Consider the following 21,488-nt stretch of genomic DNA (forward strand, 5'->3'; position numbering starts at 1 on the left):
TAAAGCATTTAGCACAAAATAGCAACACTGTTAAATTTAACAGACTCTAACTTGAAAACCTACTATGGAGGTATCAATCTCAGTTCATCTCAGCTTCTCCATGCATTGGTGTGATATGTGTCAAACTACAGTACTGTCTTTTTAATCTGGGACACATCATCTACCACTTCAATATGATTTTTATTTTTTTTTCTTTAACTCTTTTATATATGAATTTTATTTCCAACTTCCCTCTTCTAGAAATTGGAAAGGAATTTGTGGACTGGGCCTCAAACCTGCTCAAGAATTTGGTAAAGCATAGAGACAAAATAAGATGCTCATAAGTAATTGTTTCTGTTGCAGGGAAGTGAGCTGCTTTGATAAGCATAAGAGGGAACTATGGTCCTTTATGACTGATTTGTGCTATGGCTAGATATGAAAAGTTTATTCTAGGCGATGGAGTGGGGCAACAAACTTCCAAGAAAAGGGGCACTATTTAACAGATAGAGAGGCCTATACCCTGAATCAGAAGAGATCAGTTTGTTCTTAGCAGGCTCCTGCCTCTAAGCAAAATCCATGTGGAACAGAGTTTAGACCTAAGAGAGGGAATTGAAAAAAAGAAATGACAAACACAAGGCAGGGTTAGCCTACACCAGGAAGGCTTGGTCTATGGCAGGGCTTCTGACACAGCAGGAAATCTGGAACAGAATCCCATCAGAAGTACTGCTGTGTGTGGAGGCAATGTGATGACAAAAGTGGGGTCAAATAAAGTTGAAGTATGGATGGCAGTATGGGAGCTTTTAGGGCACCAAGAACATTTACTCTCAGAAATTTGGAATGTTCAACCAAAATTTACAGAGCATTCTTAGGCATTGTGGGGGCAGGTGGGAAATTTAAAGATACGTGTCATGCATGTCCTTGACTTGAGGTGCTCTGGATCTAGTAGGTAAAAGAGACCCAACTTACAGATTCTCTATAATGGGGTAAAAACAGGCCTAGAATTACAAGCAGAGTAGGTGTGTAAAACAGGGGCACAGGGTGGTGCGATGGTGTCTCAGCAGGCAGAGTTCTCGCCTGCCATGCCAGAGGCCCGAGTTCGATTCCTGGTGCCTGCCCATGCAAAAAAAAAAAAACTAAAACTGAAAAAAAAAAGGCACTAAAAACAGGGGCACAACACAACCTGAGATTTCAAAGAAGAAAATATTCATGTATTGGATCTGGAAGAATGAACAGAAAATGAACCAAATGAAGAATGAACAGGAGGTCTTTCCAGGGCTGGAATAGCATGAGCTTTGTCAGGGAGCTGCCAGTAAGTATGAAAGGTTGTAGATCACTAGGTAGCTCCATAGTAATGAGAGGTTAACTTTCTAGGCAAAGAGTGGTGGGAAATAAAATTAGAGAGATTAACAGACCAAGTCATGGAAGGCTTTGCATATCCTACCACTAGGCTTTGAATCCTGATGCTACAGGTGTTGTGAAAAGGAGACCAAGAAGACCAACTTGCATTGTGTATTAACCGTAGAAGGAAGACCAGCCAGAAGGCTGCAGCAATAGCCTGGGTGAGATCTCATGAAGGCCTAGACTAGGAGATAATGGCAGGCTTGGAGAGGAAGGGGCATGTGTGGGAGATATTTAGGAGGTAAAGTTATGAATTATTAACCAAACTGGTTTGTGGTTTAGTGATGAGCTTGAGGGGAAGGAAATAAATAACAGTATCTGAGTGGCATTAAGGAAGGCAAGGCTAAATATACCTTTCAGGAAGCATGTGAATTAATTTTAGTGGTGTGCAGTGTCTTACCCAGGACAGGCTGTTCGGCTGCAGTAAAAGCCACCCAAACTCTCAGTGGTGTAAGAGCAAGTTTATTTCTCGCTGACGGCACGTATCCCACCTGGTGTGTGAGAGATTTCTTCCCCACACTTTCTCTCAGGGACCAAACCTGCTATAGGCATTGCCATTTTGTACCTGCAGCAACAGGGATTTGTTTCAGCAGCAGTTTAGGGGTGGGGAGGAGCTGGAGAACCGCGCATCAACATTTCTCCCTCAGCCCAGAAACATCACACGCGTCTTCTGCTCACATTACTTTGACCAGCACTAATCACGTGTCACATACAACTTGCAATTTGCAAAAAAAAAAAGAGAAGCTTGTTAAAGGTCATCTTCAGTAGGTCCATAGGGAAAGGAGGACCAAATATTGATGTCAACCAGTGAATTATAGTGAAGACTCAAGGTAATGCTAACCCGTTAAGGTGTGAAGTTATGTAGAATAAGGCAGGCTAACTTTGGCTATAGAAACATCCAGAACTCCTACTTTGTTAAGCTTGCTCTGTGCTAGGCCCTGTACTAAGCATGCATAAGTTAAAAGAACTCAGTACTTCAATCCTCACATTCAACCTAAAATGTGGAAACTCTTAGAACAATTCAAGAATTTTAGCCTTAGAAGAGACCTCTCAAATGATCACAAGAACTTTTTATTTTGCAGATGAAGAAACATGCCAAAAAATGTGAAACGATTTGCCCAGAGTAAAACAAAAAGTGAGTCACAGAGCTTAGAATTAAACTCAGAACAGACCTTAAGTCCAGTGTGTTTTCCCTCCATCCCACTATTTCTCGTGCTCCGAGGGGGGCCCCAAGACTACCCACAAAGGCTCTATAGCATTTCAGGCAGCTGGGCAAAATTACCACATAATCCTCTCAGCTTTGAGCAAGCATAAAGAAGCACTTAATATATTATATTTTATTCAATATTCGTATAATCTTTTGCGACTCGCTTAAGAAGATGTGGCTGGTTATGAAGGTTTTATAAAAACTTCAAATAACAACACATCACTTCTATGATTTATGGCCTGCGTGCTATCAGTACTTAAAACTTTATGGTTTGGTGGAGTGAGAAAAGGGAGCAGGTTTTCTTTTGTTAACCTCATAATGTTTATTGATAAACTCGATGTCATTATGAATAGAACTAATATTTTACAGTGTTTGTCACACCAAATTCTGGCTAGAATATGTGGTAGGAGGTAGCCGATGATTTGTTAAATCATGTTCTACTGAATTGTTCTTTTAACCTAAGAATTGCCATACTGCTGGGGACGGGGGGTGAGGGTGGGGTGTCCTAACTTCCTGGTGGAAATTAAATAAAAAATTGCAAAATAAAAATAATTTCTAATTACTAAGGATCCAAAAGAAATTAACTGTATTTTTAAAATGACACTAGTTACATAATCACTGATAGAAGTGAAATGAATGAATTTTAGTTTATTTTCTGGTTGAATTTGACAGATATCATGTAAAAGTCTATCTCCAATAAGACTTAATTCACCTGTGATTAATAATGTAGGTAAGTAATAGCAAAGAAATAGCAAAGAAATAGGGATAAGTTAGGGAATTTGACAACAAAGGGCTTTTATGATCCAAGAAACCTTTTTAGAAACAAAAAATGAATGAAAGCTAAACTGTACTTCTCAAACTTTGGTGCTTAACTCTGCGAAGTTAGGGTTACTTAAAGGTACAGTCAAAATACAAAATAAACACATTTTATCTTCCCAGAGAATCCATTTTAATAAAATGTTTAAGTGATTTAAACCGTTATTTTTATGTTATTGTAAACATGCATGCATTATAGGGTAGCAGGCAAAGCTTACATAACTTTTAGGATGAAAACTTTGATCTTTTTTAGGATGAAGCAGGTCATTTAATTCTTCCCCAAGGGTGTGTGTTGTTTCTGTCTGCTGTTAGGCTACGATGGCAATAAAGTGTGAGAAAGAGATGAAGGGAGTTTGCAAATTGGAGTAACTCAAGTGTGTTGTTTTATCATGTCTTTGGAATTCAGAGTAAAAGGCTCAAATTATCCTTCAGCAGGTGAAGAAGCAGGTCAGGGCCAAGTATTAGTATCCTCCTTTGAAAATGAACTGGAGAACAATGTGGACAATGAGCAGTTCCACACAGTTACAAAGTTGGCAGCGCATCTAAGCAACTTTCACTTTTATATTAGAACGGGGGTTGGCTGAGCGCTAGGCAACAATCCTCTTAAGACACCTATCACCAGGATGATTTTAGTCCTGTCTACACTTATAGAATTGACGTCCCCATTCCTCTTGGCATATACTTGAATTGCATACTGAAACTGTGAAATAGACAGATTTAATAATCATTCCACTTAGTAAGTACAGCTGGGGCAGGTAATTAAACAGGTTTTCTCTTGCCAGCAGGCCTAAAGCAATGTAGCTGAGCCTCAGTCACACCACTGGACTGAGATGGGAAGCTCATATTAAGCAGGCCTTAGGAAGGCCCAAGTCAGCATCGCTGTTCTTAGCAGGCAGAAGTTATTAAACAGGCCTACGCACGCTGCCAGAGGTCTGCCAAACCTTCAGTCTCAGGAATATTGGATTTATAGGCTGAAAAATGAAAAGGGACTAGAATAACTTAAAAATTATCATCATTATGGAAGTGGTTGCCATCTAATAAAATATGCTCATTCTGAATCTTTGATGTTGTCATGATATGAATAATTATTCAATCCTGGGAGAAATAGTTCCTTAATTTTTCAAAATTTCTAATTCTCTTTGCATTATAAAGTGTAGAAGTTAATTGATGTAAAACATAGTAGCCTAATTGTGCCTGGGTAGAATGGTGTCACGAAACACCTCCAAGCGGTATCAAGATTGATTTTTGTAAAACCTCAGAATTTAGCATCTTATAATAACGTATTTTATTATTCCTCAAAATTTGGGGGGAAGGAATCTGAGCAGGACTCCGCTAGGTAAGGTCTTCTGCTCTGCCTTGCATTGACTGGGGCCACAGGGTGGTATACAATTAAGTGGTATAATGCCTCAGTGGGGACAAGTGGAGCTTTGGACTCAGCTGGTCCACTTTCCTTCTCCATGGGCTCTCAGGGCCCCTCCACATGGTCTCTTCAGCAGGGTAAGAGATGGACCTGAGACAATCGGACCAGGAACACGAGAATAAGATGCAGGCAGTGGTAACTGCCTGGGCCTAGAAGACAGCACACAGTCACTTCTTTCATATTCAGTTGGTCAAGCATTCACAGAGCTTATTCAGATTTAAGAGGAAGGGGGCTGCCAGAATGCAATATGCCAAAAACAGAATGACTTTTCTTTTGTCGATTTTTTTTTTTTTTTTTTTTGGCATGAGCAGGCCCCGGGACTTGAACAAGTTTCTGGCATGGCAGGTGAGAACTCTGCCACTGAGCCACCGTGGCCCACCCCAGAATGGCTTGCCTATGAGTTTTTAGTTTGAAAAGCACTTATACCACTTATATGTCCCGGACCCAATTCCTATTGACAGCCTAAGGGTTGCCAGCATGGCCATTCATCCATCCATGATTTCAGCAATGTGTATTAAGTCAAAGCACTGTGCTAAAGATGGAGTAGCAGGCATTGGTTTACTGGAGCTGCTCACACTGGATAGAGAGAGAGAAGATTGTTAGATATTCTGTAATATTTCACATGGGTTGTAAACTGTTGGTGTCTTGAAATAGGCTGTGATAGAAGTATTTATACCACATAAAAACACAAATGCTAGAATTAAGTCTTTTTTTTTTTTTGTAATGTTGATGTTGATGCTCTAAGACAAGACAGGTGGGTAGAGTGCTGAGTTGAGGAATAGAGTTGATCCAGAAGAGAGGATCGATGTTCATACTTGGGTGACAGGAAAGCATGGGATGTATAAGGAGAACAGTGAACAGAGCAGCAGACTCCCGCACAGAGCAACATTCATGCTTCAATGAGTAGGACAATAAGGTGGGGTGGGACTGCAAAGATAGATTCAATCCCTGGTCCTCAAAGTCCTTCTGTGTTTGCCTTCATATATTACATTTGCATAATTTCATTGGTATTTTCAAAATACAAATGAATTAACTCGTAGCCCTAGACATTAGGTATCATTGTTCCAGTTTTACAGAAAATTAAACTGAGGTTCAGAGAATTTCAATGCCTTCTTGACCAGGGTTCCGGGTGTTAAGGGACTAAATCAGATTAGAACACAGCAATTTCGACTTCCAATTCCATTTCTTTTTATGATCTGTCTGTAGTCACAAATCCCAAATAGCAGAATTTCCCATTCGGTGAGGGGAAGTCACTGAAAAAGTTGGAAGATGAATGGGCATTCTGTGGTTTTAGGAAGTTGACTCTAGTGCCTTCAAAACTTTATTCTGTTTATTCTTGGCCCTGCCCTCCATCCTTTGGTAAGAGCATTAATATTTTCCATCTGAAATCAAAATGAATTTTTAGATGTCATAAAACAGTCAACATCTTTCCACATATCTGAGTATCACTTATGCTGAAACCATGATGTTTGATCTTCCCGTTGATATACGAATTTCATTTTTGGCTTAACTTTGCGTTGTTAACAAGCTACTGATTCAGCGATTGCTGATGAGATGATGCATCTCATCCAAATTTCAATATGTATCTGTGTGCTGGTTTGAAAGGAAGTATGCCCCCTAAGAAAAGCCATGTTTTGATATAAATCCCATTTCATTGGGGTAGAATAATCCCTATTCAATACTGTATATTTGAAACTGTAACGAGATCACCTCCCTGGTTGATGTGATTTAGTCAAGATTGGATTGGGGAATGACATGTCTCCACCCATTTGAGTGGGTCTTGATTGGTTTACTGGAGTCCTATAAAAGAGGAAACATTTTGGAGAGAGAGGTTCAGAGAGAGCAACACTACAAAGCAGAGAGTCCACCAGCCAGTGACCTTTGGAGATGAAGAAGGAAGACGCCTCTTGGGGAGCTTCATGAAATAGGAAGCCAGGAGAGAAAGCCAGCAGATGATGCCATGTTTGCCACGTGCCCTTCCAGCCTAGAGAGAAGCCCTGACTATGTTCGCCATGTGCCTTCTCACTTGAGAGAGAAACCCTGATCTTCATCGGCCTTCTTGAACCAAGGTATCTTTCCCTGGATGCCTCAGATTGGACATTTCTATAGACTTGTTTTAATTGGGACATTCTCTCAGCCTTAGAACTGTAAACTAGCAATTTATTAAATTCCCTTTTTTAAAAGCCATTCCATTTCTGGTATATTGCATTCCAGCAGCTAGCAAACTAGAACAATCTGTTTTGGTGTTTTCTGTTTGTAGTGCTTTAAATGCTTACACCAAAAAAAATTGCTCAATGATATGTGGCTGAAAGAAATGTATACATACATTCTAAATTTAAAATCAGAACCAAGAACCAGAACATTTCAAACTGAAGTTGAACAATCCCATTTTATGCTAAGCTGTCAAGAATGAAACACTAGCTTGTAGAACAATGACCAATATTGCAAAATAGCAGTTCTTTCTTTTCCTATAACTTACTTATTTGAAATGAATTGTTAATATTATACTCTTACAAGAAAAAAAAATGTATACTTGATGCTGCATCTAATACAGGGGTCTGACTGAGTAATGCTGTCCTAATAGTAAGACGATACATGATTGAGGAAAGGGAAAATAAAGGGAGAACTTTGATATTTGTTTTTATATCTTATATTTTATAATAAAAGTGTAAAATAAAATATCCTAGTGATTTTGTAACTAATAAAGTAGAAGTAATTTAATTTATTTAATCTTCATTTTAAATAAATATTTAAAAGCTTATATGCATTCAGTTTTGACCATTTCAATAAATTTCACCTGATACCAGCGTATGCATGTATGTTATGTATGTATGTATATTTTTATTGCTGAAAGTGCTGAGCAAAGAATGCATTATTTCTCTTAAGTCTCTACTATTATTCTATTCATAAACTATAAATTTATAAAGTACTTCTGTTCAAGTACTAGCTTCTGAGAAGCAAATACTGATGACCATTTTGAAGTGGCTATAGAAATGCAAAGGAGGAAAGACATTGTAAAGGTATGTCTAGCCAAAACTAGATGCTGGATCAATGTGGGAGAGGACTCATAAGGAGTCACTTTTGTATTTAAGGCTACAATCTTCATTATTAGAATGATGGTTGGAGCATTGAAGGGCAAAAAAAAGTATGACTACAGAAAAAACTAGAAAATTAGGCAGGAAGTATGGAAAACTATAATGGCTTTGATATGCTAGCTAGACATTTAAATGAAACATCCAGCTGGAAGCTTCATTCTCGACCACTTAGCATAAAATGGGATCGTTCATCTTCAGTTTGAAATGTTCTGGTCCTCTGTTCTGATTTTAAATTAAAATGTATATACAAGCTGTAAGTTGGACCAGGAAGTATGGGCTTGTTAACCATTTGACTCACAGTTTAAGGATATTAGACCTCTATGATTTGTAATGGGGCACAGTCATCAAGAAAAAAAATAATTGCGTTGTGGTACACATACCAGTATTTGCTTTGGATTAACTATCATTAAGGAATAGATGAAAGAATGAATAAAATAAGTAAACATAGTAAAATGATTAGCTACCTTTTGTAGGATGTTTTCCATGTGCAGTCACTGTTATCTTTAAAACAGTTCCAAGGTAATAGGATTTTCTTGAATTTCAAAAGCATAGAAGTGTAGGCATAGAGGGACTCATGATCCTGCTGAAGTTAGAAGACACAGCTCATGAGTGGAGAGTAGAATTCAAAGTCTGGATTGTTCTTTCAATGATTTCAATCTATTGCTACCCTTAAAATATTATAGCATCAAAATATGTAGATTCCTATTATTTAAAATCTTGCTCAAAAATTCATTTTTTGTTGATTATCTTATAAAGGAACTATTTCTGAAATATTTTCTTAGAACAGAAAAGGATATGTTTCCTACAAGTCAACTGATTTTACATCTGATTACTCTATGATTCTATTTTAAAGAGACCCAGAGAGATCTGGTCTGTACATTTTGTAAAACAAGAATGATTTAGGGGTGCACAAGTGGTTCAGTGGTAGAATGTTTGTTTTCCATGCTGGAGACCACGTTCGATTCCCAGATCATGCACAACCCTTTCCTCCCCCCTCCCCCCCAGAAAAAGAATGATTTGACAGCACTCTTCCCAGAAGGTAACCGCAGATGAGGGTTGGTTCCTACTATAATTCCTGGTGTTTATGAATGGGTATTTATCACAGATGACTATGTAGAGATGGTAGTTGAAAAAGAGGCTATGAGGGACAAAATAGCAAGGGGTTGTCTTCTTAAAGCAGAGACTGTTTATGTTCCCTCCAATGACTATTGTGTTTTCGCTGCACATGTTGTAAAGCCCAGCCCCTTAGGTCTGCCTTGTGGGAACTGCAGTATTAATGAGGGAAGCGATTCTCTTGTGGCTTACAGTCTTGGCTTTGTTGTTAATCGTGTGACCTTGGACCAGTCAGTTGACCTCTATTAACCCCAGTTCCTTCATCCACGACATTATGTACGTGGAATGAATTCAATCCAACTGCAAAAGTCTGTAAATGTGCATGTTCAGATAAATATACCGGTACAAAAATAAAGAACTTTTCCCCCACTCTATGTGATTCATTTTTTCTTTCAACAACAACTCTTCGTAATCGATATTTTGATAATCCCTGAAAATAAAAGTATTGAACAAGATAACATTTCTCCTCATGAGAATTTATGGTCTTGTGTGAGAGGAAGCCTGTAATCAGACTAATGACCTTGATGCAATAAGTGATGTATTAGGAGGAAACCAAGGTGTTCTGGAAGCCACAAGAAAGCTCTGTCAGGCAGGGGGAGACAAGCAAGAATGTCCTGGAGCAGGGGTTTGTGAAGACAAGGGAGTGGGAAGAAACCAAGTGAAGGTGGGTTAAGATTTCCAGGCAGAGGTCCGGTCACATGCCAAAGGGTAGGAGTGAGAGAATGAGAAAAAGGCACAGAGGACAGAAAATATAATATCCGTCTGGGGTGGTGAGTGGGAGAGACACTGAGAGGGAATAGTGAGTAGTGAGGCTGGAGGGACAAAGAGGGCTTGAATACTGGGGGTTGACAATCACCTACAGGCATCTGCCCGTTTTGTGAATGGACTTATGTTGGAACACACTTGCTTAGGTGTTGTTATTTGATTTGGATGAACTATGATTAAGAAATAGATGAAGAAATGAGTGCAATAAGTAAACATGATAAAATGATCTAGCTACCTTTTCCTGGTCCTCTTTTGTTTTCTGTGTTTTTCATTTGTTTCCTATGTTGTTTTTTTTCTTTTTTATGTTTTCTTGCCACGATACAAAGTGGAGCAATGGCCATAGGGGCCATTGCTGTCCCACAAAGCCTAAAATATTCACTATATATGGCTCTTTATAGAAAAAAAATACTACTGTTATTTTGTCCTGGAAATACCTTCACAATACAGCTTAGACGAAGGAAATGTAGGATGGAACTTTTGTCCCATTTATTTGTTACGCCAACTCCACAATATTATCGATTTTTAATATACATTTGTTTACATTTCTAGATGTTCTGTTCTCTGCCATGGATCTATTTATGAGCCAAGACCTCACTGTTTTAATGCTGAAACTTTACTAATATATATTATACATAGATCATTGGTGAATTATTATCTCATAAGGCTAAACTTCTTTATTGCCTTCCTTATTCTTTTTCAGAGTTTTGCTGGAAATTCTTCTTTTTAAAATTTATGATTAGCTTGTCTAATGCAGTTATCACTTTTATTTATATTGTGTCATGTTTATAAATTAACTTAAAGAGAATTAAAATATTTTTGATATCTAGCCTTCCTATCCAAGGACAGGCATATCTTCTCCATTTCTTTAATGTCTATACCTGTCTTTCAATAATGTTTTTAAATGTTGTTCAAAAGGATTTTTACTTCGTTGTCATGCTTATTCATACCCTTTTAGCCTTTTTGTTATTGTAAATAGAGATTTTTCTTGCATCATATTTTCATATATGAAAGCTACTAGTTTTGTAATATTACTTTAATAACCCTATTGCTTACTGAATTTTTTGTAAGAATTTTCCTATTGAACCTCTTGTGTTTTCCAGGTAAACAATCATATCTCAGAAAATAATAATAATAGCTTTGCAGCCTCCATTCAAAAATGTTACATTTGTGATTTCCTTCTCTTTTCATATTGCATTGACTTATGAACTGAGATAGATATATTTTTATCATGGATCCATCTGCTTTTTCCTTTGTCATGATTATATTGAACTATATGAAATTGTGCATCCTTTTTCACCTGCAAAAATGACATTTCATTTGGTACAATTTAATATTGTCAAGGTTGGTTGTCGAATTATTTTAAATGCTTTTTATCCACTGATGTGGTGATTTCTGTTATTTATATTAATATATTTCCTACTGTTGAATGATCCTTTCATTCACATAACAGAAACAATTCAGTCATGGTGAAGTCATCTTTTAATTTTGCTGTATTATCTTTAAAATCAATATTTTATTTAGGCTTTTTGCATCGATATTCATAAGAAATTGTATGATAATTTATTTCTTAAGTACAGACTTCAGCAATTTTCCACAGCAATGACATATACATTGATATATTTTCTTTCTTTTTTATGCTTGGGGAAGTTTAATAACATTTCAATAGGCTGCTTGTTAAATATTTTTGGAATTCTTGAAACCCTTTGATCCTAGTACTACTTAGGAGCATTAATCTTTGACCATTTTCTCTCTGTAATTGGGTGGTCTTGTCATTTAACAATGATATTTCTAACTTAGACTCATTAGGCACTTGAGCTGTATGAATAGCTAAAGCTGTTATATGCTTTTTGGTAACTATCACAGCTCCCCCTCGGGCAAGAAAGCTAAAGGATAAAACCACCATGCGGTGCACATCACTTGATATTTAGATTTAACCATTCCCCAATTGCTAGCAGTATGTGGTAAAGAATCATATAATGTGGCCGGAACGTACAGCTGCCCCATGCACAGTGACTTGTTCATCTGTCAGGTAAATAGGGCCATCCATATTGCCTACAGGTCTATGGCCATCCAAAGGGGGTGGCATGTGGCTCCATGTTTGTGGGATGCAATTTGCCATTGGAAAAGGCTATTTATTATTTTCTAGCTTAATGGTAAAATTACACATTTCTGGGGGTAACCACCCTATTATCTTGATTCCCATTTAGGCACTCCACGAGATAGTGGCAATACTGTCCAAGGTTACTGTTTTCGCTGTCAGCTATTTTATCCTATTATGTACAGCATACTTTAATATGGGCTGGGCTTTATTTATTTGTTCCTTCACAAGGGAAAAAATATAAACTTGAGTTTCGATATAATATGGTAATTGGATTTCAGTCTTAAAAGAGAAATTTCTCCAGATTTGTCAGTGTGTTACATGAGCTTTGCCATGAACAGGGCACTCCATGTAATTCAGTTAGCAAGAGCTATGCTCTAGGAAAGGAAGGCTGGTGGCACCCAAAGATGGCAAGTCATGCAACCCAACACTGGGTTTGATTGTAAGGCATGAGCTACTGTTGAAGCCCACTGTAGAAATGTGCTTGCTAGGGCCTTACGGGTGAAGAGAGAGATGTTTATGGGGGAAAATAAGGGGTAAATCTTGTTGATTTAGTAATATACATGCAAGAGTTCTGTTGGTAGATAGTGAGGTACTAGGCAGAGGGGCATTGTGAACACATTTTAAATACCAGAAATTTTCCCCTGTAAGTTTTAAGAATCCTCCACTGTGACATCAATTGTTAGTCTAGTTATAAGAAGGGTTTACGTAGTTGTATATAAAGTGCCCATGGGAATAAGTGGCCCTGGATTGGTGAGGAAAATTTTAACAGGCACATTTTTTGTATAAATTGTGGTTATATTACAATGTTTTTGGTGACTTCTTTTACCCTTTGGCTTAAGATCCTTAACCAGTGCAGCTGCATAGGCCAGCACCAAGACCAAAGGATTTCATTCCCCCATGATTTGTATAGTCTGAGGCATAGACAATATTAAATGACATTGTTTCTCACTTTAGGCTGTAAAGTGGCTAGCTCTTTAACTTGTATTCATACTGCTTGCATTGGCATTGCTGTTAGCATTAATTTTTTTTTAATTGGAGAAGTTGTGGATTTACAGGACAATCATGCATAAAATATAGGATTCCCACATTGTACCCATCACCACCACTTGCATTGGTGTGGAAAATTTGTTATAGTTGATGACACTTTTTGTGATTCTACTAATTTTTAATTTTTAACAGTAGTTACATTGGTTACAATTGATAAATGTTTATCAAATAGTAGGATAACTGTTGTCCAGAGTTTACATAGAGATGCTTTTTCCCCATTTTCCCAACATATTATTATTATTATTTTTCATGCAAATCTTGACTTTATACTCATCTACCCATACACTGGATAAAAGGCCTGCCAGTCACAAGGTTTTTACAATCACATGGTCATATGATAAAAACTATATAGCTATATAATCATTATCAAAGATCAAGACTATTGGATTACAATTGAGTAATTTCAAGTATTTCTTTCTGGTTATTCCAATACACTAGAAACTAAAATGAAACATCCACATAATGACTCAATAGTCATAGTCATTTCCAAATCCTAATTTCTCAGTTACTACTCCTCCCTCTCATTTGATCATTCTCTCATTTTGGGGGATATCTGGGCAATAATCATTGTAAGTACTTCATGCTGGAAAGGAATGCTGATCATAGGAGTAGAGGAATGAACCTGGTTGATGTCCTTGGAGAGACTGGTACCTCTTGGTTTTAGGGTTTAACTGGCATAAGAACTAGCAGGAGAATTTGTTTCTGAAAAAACAAACTTACAACTTTTATAGCATCTTAGAGTCTAGGGTATTTTTCACGGTTTTCAGGAATACTGTAGATTGGGGCTAGGCATACTGAAGCAATTTGCAAAATCTGGCTGAAGCTATCATGAAAGTAACTTCCAGAATGAACTCTATTTGAAATCTCTTAGCTACTGGGACATTATTTCGTTTCATTTCTTTTCTCCCTTTTGGTCAAGAAGGCATTCTCAATCCCATAATGCCAGGGCCAGGCTCAACCCTGGGAGTCTCGTCCCATGTAGGGGGGAGGGCAGTGAATTTATTTGCAGAGTTTGGCTTAGAGAGAGGCCACATCTGAGCAAAAAAAGAGGCTCTCTGGGGTGAAACTTTGGTGTAAGTAGCTTTAGTTTCATCATGGTAAGATTGAGGGTTTGGCTTATTAAATTGGGAATCCATAATGCTTGAGAGAATATCAGGAATTCCCTAAGTGGGAAAGTTTAATTGTTACACATTTTTTCACTAATCCCTGAAGGGATTTTGAAAGTACCTTTTTATTTTCTGCGCAAGAGAATCTGGGATGTATCAGGGTATTACATTAACCTGTGTAGAATAACAAGATCTCATTTCCTATTCTAAGTTCCATGTAATTAGGTTATTTAAATACACTGACAGTTCAGGTTAAATTAGATTGTGTGCTGTAGAAAATTTAAGTTTTAGACAAAATAAACATCTTTTCCTTTGATCTCACAGAGAAGTTGAAGACTTAAAATACAAACAACATCATCATTTGCCCTGTATTTTTATTTAACCTACTCCTAACAAGTTCAGCTTCATTCATATCTCTAACTGAAGTTTAGTCTCTTTTTCAGCATCTCTACCATTGCTGTGTGGAGTAATGCTGATTTTCAGAGCTGCAGAACTGTAACTCTGAGTCTCCGGTGTTACACAGATCCCCAATGTTCCAGGGAACTGCCAAGTTGAGCACAAAGCACACAGCATCACAGACTTTAGAGAAAACAGTTAAAACTCAGGAATACATGTGACTGTCGTAAGAGCTTACAATCTAGGAACCTTTTCAATGAGCCTTATAGAACACTTTGTACTTCTTAATTATCAATTGTCCTATCTCTGCCCAGTGTCTATCTCCTAATAACCTACGATCTTGAATTTAATTCTCAGGATTTGCTCATTATAGTTAGTTTATACTAGTGAAACTATACGATATTTGTCCTTTTATTTCTGGATTACTTAACTCAACACAGTGTCCTCAAGGTTTATTCACCTCATTGCATGCCTCATGACTTCGTTCCTTTCTGCAGCTGCACAATATTCCATCATATATATATATATATATATATATATATATATATATATATATATACACCACAGTTCATCCTTCTGCTCATCAGTCGATGTACTCTTGGGTCACCTCCATCCTTTGGCAATCATGAAGTATACTGCCATAAACACCAGGGTGCAAATGTCTATTTATATCCCTGCTTCTAGCTCTCCTGAGTAGATATCTTATAACCGGATTGCAAGATCAAATGGAAACCCTATACTTTGCCTCCTGTGAAACTGCCACTACTACCCTTCAGGAAGCCTGTATTTCTCTACTTCCCTACCAACAGACAGTAGGTATATCACTGACTCCACATCTTCTCCAGCACTTGTATCTTTCTGTTTGTTATTTAAAAAAAAATTGAATTCTTTTGAATCTGCGGATTTTATTGGGTTATATCATATATCATATATTCTATTCAAAGTATACTATGTCTTACAGTATTCCCACTTAGTTGTGCAATCATCACACTCAATTTTAGACAATTTTCATTGCTTCAAAGGGAAATATAACAGATAGACACACTCACATGTGAAAAAAAAAGCCCAAAACACCTCATATCCCTTATACTCCACCCCCCAATGGCTTCCCCTTAGTATTGGTATGTTACACATTACTATTGGCGAAAAAATATTGATATTACTGTTAAATATGGTCCATAGCATGCAATAGGTATGTTTGCCACATATACCACTGTTAAGAATTTATTTATATTTGTAGTGTTAAATCGGTGACATACATGACTACGAACAACCACTTTCAATCACATTCACCTACAATATGGCATTGTTACTTGTACTTCCAATAATAAGCTACCAATGCCTCTATCCATTGCCAAACATTCAAGTTCAACCTCATTCACAATACAGGTTCCCTATTCTACATTTTAAGATGTTGAGTTTACATTTTCTAGGTAGATCATATTAGTGAAATCATACAATATCTTTCCTTTTTAAAATATCTGCCCTTTTGTGTCTTGCTCATTTCACTCAACATTATTTCTTCAAGATTCATCCATGATGTCATATGCTTCAGGACCGCATGCCTATTTACTGCAGCATAATATTCCATCGTATGTACATATCACATTTTGTTTATACACTCATCTGTTCGTGAAGACTGGGATTGTTTCCATCTTTTGGAAATTGTGGGTAATGCCACAATGAACATCGGTGTGCAAAAGTCTGTTCACGTCACTGCTTCAGATTTGGGTATATACTGAATAATGGAATGACAGGGTGTAGGCAAGCTTAATATCTAATTTTCTGAGGAACTGAAAAACTGTCTTCCACAGTGATTGTACCATTTTATAGTCCCATAAGCAGTGAATATAAAATTCATAGTTTTCATCTATGCCCGTTATCATATTGAGGAAGTTTCATTTGATTCCTACCTTTTTTTGGGGGGGGCAGCGCATGGTCCGCGAATTGAACCTGGGTCTCCTCACATAAAAGGCAAACATTCTACCACTAGACCACCTGTGCATCCCAATTCCTACCTTTTGGAGTGTTTTTTAAAAATCAAGAACAGGTGTTGAATTTGTCAGCTGCCCTTTCAGCATCAATTGAAATGATCGTGTGATTTTTCCTTTTCAATTTGTTAATGTATTGTATTACACACTGATTAAATTTTTGTGTTGAACCATCCTTGCATGCCTGGAATAAACCCCACATGGTCACGATGTATGATTCCTTTAATGTACATTTGATTCAATTTGCAAGTATCTTGTTGATAATTTTTGCATTTAAATTCATTAAGGATATTGGCCTGTAGTTTTCCTTTCTTGTAGTACTTTATCAGGTTTTGGTATTAGAGTGATATTAGCTTCATAGAATGAATTAGGTAGTGTTCTTTTCTCTTCTTTTTTTTTTTTTTGAAGATTTTGTGAAGAATTGGTATTAGTCCATTTTGGAATGTTTGGTAAAATTCCCCTGTGAAGCCATATGGCCCTGGGCTTTTCTTTGTAGGAAGATTTGGGATGACTTATTAAATCTCTTTACTCGTGATTGGTTTGTTGAGGTCTTCTGTTTCTCTTCAAGCTAGTATAGTTTGTTTGTCTGTTTCTAGGAAATTGTCCATTTCATCTAAACTGTCTAGTTTGTTGGAATACAGTTGTTCATAGAATCTTATATTTTTTAAAATTTCTTTCGGGTCCATGGTAATGATGCCCCTGTCATTTCTGATTTTATTTGCATCATCTCTCTGGTTGTGTTAGTCTAGCTAAAGGGTTGTCATTTTGTTGATCTTCTCAAAAACTAACTTTTAGTTTTATTGATTGTATTTTTTTTTGCTCTCAATTCATTTATTTCTTTTTTAATCTTTGTTATTTCTTTTCTTCTACTTGCTTTAGGTTTAGTTTGATGCTCTTTCTCTTTCTTCAGTTAGGTCTTTGGTTTTGGTTCTTTCTTCTTTTTTAATGTAGGTGTTTACATCTCTAAATTTCCCTTTCAGTATCACCTTCATTATACCCCATAGGTTTTGATATGTTGTATTCTTATTTCATTTATCTCCAGTTATTTACAGATTTCTCTTTCAATTTCTTCTTAAACCTGCCGATTGCTTGTTTAAGTGTGTGTTATTTAACTTCTAAATGTTTGTGAATGTTCCAGTCCTTTGATGGTTATTTATTTCCATTAAGGTCGGTGAAAATGCCTTGAATAGTTTCAGTTTTCTTAAAATTATAAAGATCTGTTTTGTGCCCAGTATGTGATTTATCCTGGAGAATGTTCCATTGTACTTGAGAAGAATGTATATCCTGGTTTTTTGGGATGCAACACTCTATATATGTCTGTTAGGCCTGAATCGTTTATCATATTGTTTAGGGTCTTATTTCTTTATTGCTCCCCCTTATTGGTCGGGTTGTTCTATCTATAGAAGAAATGGTGTATTCATGTCTCCCACTATTATTGTAGAACTGTATATTGCTTCCTTCAGTTTTGCCAATATTTGCTTCATGTACTTTGGAGTTCCTTGATTAGGTGCATAAACGTCTATTTGTGAATTGTCCTTCTATTAATTTATAGTATCGTTTTTTGTCCCTTATGACATCTGTCCTAGTTTGCTATCTGTCGGAATGCAGCACATCAGAGATGGATTGACTTTCAGTAAAAGGGGATTTATTTAGTTGACGCATAGTTCTTCAGAGGAAAGCAGCTAACCGAGTTGAAAGTTATGTGGGAAGGCACAGGGCAATGTCTGCTGGTCTTCTCTCCAGGCCTCTGAGAGAGAAAGTTCCAAGAACTTTTCCCAGAGTGATTCCTTTCTGCATCTCCAATGGCCTGGTCTGAGTTGTGAGTGCTGAGATGAGGTACGCTGAGCTGCTTGGGCTATGCTACATTGAGCAATCTCATTTAAGCACCAGCTAATTAAATCAAACATCATTCATTTCAGCAGACATGCATCCTAGCCGACTGCAGATGTGATCAGCAACACATGAGGTTCAGATGCCATTGGCTCATGTCCACAGCAATAGAACTAGGCACGTTCACCTGGCCAAGTTAACACCTTAATCTATCTACCACAACATCTTTGCATTTAAAATTTATTTTGTCTGATATTAGTAATTTATCCCAAGGTTCTTTTGGTTACAACTTGTGTAGAATATCTTTTTCCGTCCTTTCACTTTCAACCTATTTGTATCCTTGGATCTAAGATGAGTGTCTTGTAAACAGCCAGTATATGGATCAGAGTTTTTAATCCAGTCTGCCAGTCAGTATCTTTTTTTTTTTTTCCGCATGGGCAGGCACTGGGAAATGAACTCAGGTCTCTGGCATGGCAGGTGAGAACTCTGCCACTAAACCATCGTTGCCTACCCCAGTCAGTATCTTTTAATTGTGGAGTTTTATCTTTTAACATTCAAAATTATTGCTGTAAAAAAAGCAGTTCTTTATTCAATCATCTTATTCTTTGACTTTTATTTATCAGATCTATTTTCTCTCTCTCTCTCTCTCTCTCTCTCTGTCCTTTAAATTACCCTTACTAGTACTTTTCAATTCTGTGCCCTCTTCCAGACCCCTCTCTCTCCTGTCCTTTTTTTCATCCCACAGAAATCCCTTTAGTATTTCTGGTGGAGCATGTCTCTTGTTAACAAATTCTCTCAGCATTTGTTTATCTGTGAAAAATTTAAACTTTCCCTCATTTTTGAAGGACAACTTTTTTGGATAAAGAATTATTGACAGGCAATTTTTCTCTTGTCTTATATCATACCACTACCTTCTCGCCTCTATGGTACCTAATGAGTAGTCAATGCTTAGTCATATGCAGCTTCCCTTGAACATGATGACTCACTTTTATCTTGGAGCTTTCAGGACTCTCTCCTTCTCTTCAATTTGACAATCTGATTATAATGTGTCTTGGTGTGAGTCTATATGCATTTATTCTATTTGGAATTCATTGATCTTCTTTGATATGTAGGTGTTGACATATGTTTGTCTTTTATAAGGATTGGAAAATTTTCCCCAATTATCTCCTCAAATATTCTTCCTAGGCTTTTACTCTTCTCTTCTCCTCCTGGGAGACAATCATTCTTATATTTGTGTGCTCGATGTTGTCCATCAATTCCCTGAGATCCAGTTCAAATTCTTCCATCTTTTCCATCATTTGTTCTTTTGTGCATTCAAATTCAGTTATTCTGTTCCCTGGTTTGCCTATTCTTTCTTCTGCCCTTCAAATCGTCTGTTTCTAGTACATTTTTACGTTGATCTACAGTATCTTTCATTTTTGTATGATCTGCTGTTTTAAAATTTATTCTTTCAAATTCTTCTTTATGTTCTTCTAGCGTCTTCTTGATATTATGTCTTTAGCCAACCTATTGAGTTTATTTAGGAGATTTGCTTGAATATCTTTAATTGGTAGTTCCAAAGTCTGTGTCTCCTACAGCTTTTTAATTTGATCAATTGCTTTGGCCATATGTTCTTGTACCTTCATGGTTGACACTGTACACCTTGGCTGAGATCCCACCTGCGGGGACAATGCTGTTTGATGATTCCAAGGCTCTCAGGCTGGGGGACTGAGAGTTTCAACATATGTCAACTTGACCCCGGAGTGCTCTACTTTTTGCCAGCCAGAAAGCCCTGGGTTTGTTTTAGGGTACTGCTTTGACAATTGGACCTTTCATATTTTTCAGCCAAAATAGGGCTGGATTCCCATGCAGGAAGTGTAGACCAATTCCAATGGGCTTGGATAGGGTCTGGAGAGGCTCTGAAAAGCCCTGTAATTCCCCTGCACTTTCTGGTTTACCCAGAAGATGGCTAACTGTTTAGTGATTTAATTGTCCTTAGAAGCTGCTCACCTGCTGGAGGCCAGTGTCTGACATGGGTGGGGTGGAGTGCGGTGGGCTGAAACTGCAGGGATCCTGTCCATTCATTTTGCCAGCCAAAATTTGGTCCAATGTGGGGCTGTGTCCCTCACTGTGCTTGCAGCATAGACCTCTAGCTGCTCCAGTGTTCAGCCATCCCCTAGGTATGGATCAGGGTGCCTGCTGCTGGTTTCCCTCAAGGGTGGGGGATGGGAACCAGAGCCCAGCACTGGAAACACAGTCTCTGTCCATGTTTTCTTAGACTCTTGGTCCCTCACTGACCTCAGCCTAGAATGTCTCTCCTGTCCCACCACACCACCAAACATTTGATTTGGCTAGTCTCTGCTTGGCTGCTTGCTGCTTTTAGGAAAGATTTTGTGGTCCCCTCCCTAGTCCTCCACGTTGGAAAATCCTCCTTACTGCCCTTTTGTATTCTGCCCTCCCCAGCAGCTAAGTCCTGTCGTGGGTCTTTGGGGTTGGGTCTCTATGTCTGAAAATAGATGGGGATCTGTCTCCCTGATGCAAGAGATTTTATAGTTTGTGTCCCCAGTGGGAGGTGGGAGGAATCCTGGCTTCTGCCTCTGGGACCAGTGTGCATGGTACCAAATGAGGGAGAGGGGAGAGGATCAGCAGGCCCTGGATTGCAGTTCCCTACCTGATATTTGTCTCTTCCTTTGATTCAGCATTTGGGGGGGTCTTTCTCTAGTTTCTACCTTCCTCCAGAGTTCTGAACTAGTGAGAGTTGTCCTCTTTTGTGCTGAATCTCTGGGGAGAGGTTTTCAGAAGCTGTTTACATTGCCATGTTGATGATGTCATTCTTCCACTAGCATTTTAATTGAGCTGGTGCTAAAGCCTGTTGTATGGCATAGAGTTTAGGTGGGTTAGGGCCTGATAAAGCTTTTTATTCCATTGTTGTAAGGATTTCTTATTATCTTTTAACTGTTTCTTTAAGAGCCCATTCATTTTTTTTAATAAGTCCTGTGCCTTTTGGGTTATAAGGTAGATAATAAGTCCATATGACATCATAGTCCATGACTATCCTTGGGTCATTTGTCCATGAAAGGAGTTCCCCAACCACTGTTTACTTGTGTAGCTATCCCATAGGGAGTGCTAACCTTTATTAGGCAGCTTGTTGATTGATTGATTAGTTTTCCCCAATGGAAAAGCTAACAGAAGTCCTGTAACAGTTTCTACCATGGTGAATGCATACTTTGTCCCTTCTGAGAGTG

General features: G+C 37.8%; 2 long non-coding RNA genes across 5 annotated transcripts in view; one reads left to right on the forward strand and one right to left on the reverse strand.

Annotated features, from left to right (window-relative positions):
* LOC143665305 (uncharacterized) overlaps positions 1–21,059 on the reverse strand; it is a 121,677-nt gene extending 100,618 nt beyond the window's left edge. The window contains exons 1-3 of one of the 2 annotated variants that reach the window (XR_013166855.1): positions 20,915–21,059; positions 8,380–8,498; positions 4,748–4,969 (exon numbers count right to left, since the gene is read on the reverse strand). This is a non-coding gene — a long non-coding RNA (uncharacterized LOC143665305). Of the gene's footprint in view, positions 1–4,747; positions 4,970–8,379; positions 8,499–20,914 lie in introns of those variants that run through there. The other variant, XR_013166854.1, reaches the window with a different exon arrangement.
* The window catches only part of LOC143665304 (uncharacterized), a 51,785-nt gene continuing 50,290 nt past the window's right edge, over positions 19,994–21,488 (forward strand). For all 3 annotated transcript variants that reach the window (XR_013166851.1, XR_013166852.1, XR_013166853.1), the window contains exon 1: positions 19,994–20,051. This is a non-coding gene — a long non-coding RNA (uncharacterized LOC143665304). The remainder of the gene's footprint in view (positions 20,052–21,488) is intronic.

The sequence above is a fragment of the Tamandua tetradactyla genome, chromosome 21, assembly GCF_023851605.1.
Source record: "Tamandua tetradactyla isolate mTamTet1 chromosome 21, mTamTet1.pri, whole genome shotgun sequence".
Classification (NCBI taxonomy): Eukaryota; Metazoa; Chordata; class Mammalia; order Pilosa; family Myrmecophagidae; genus Tamandua; species Tamandua tetradactyla.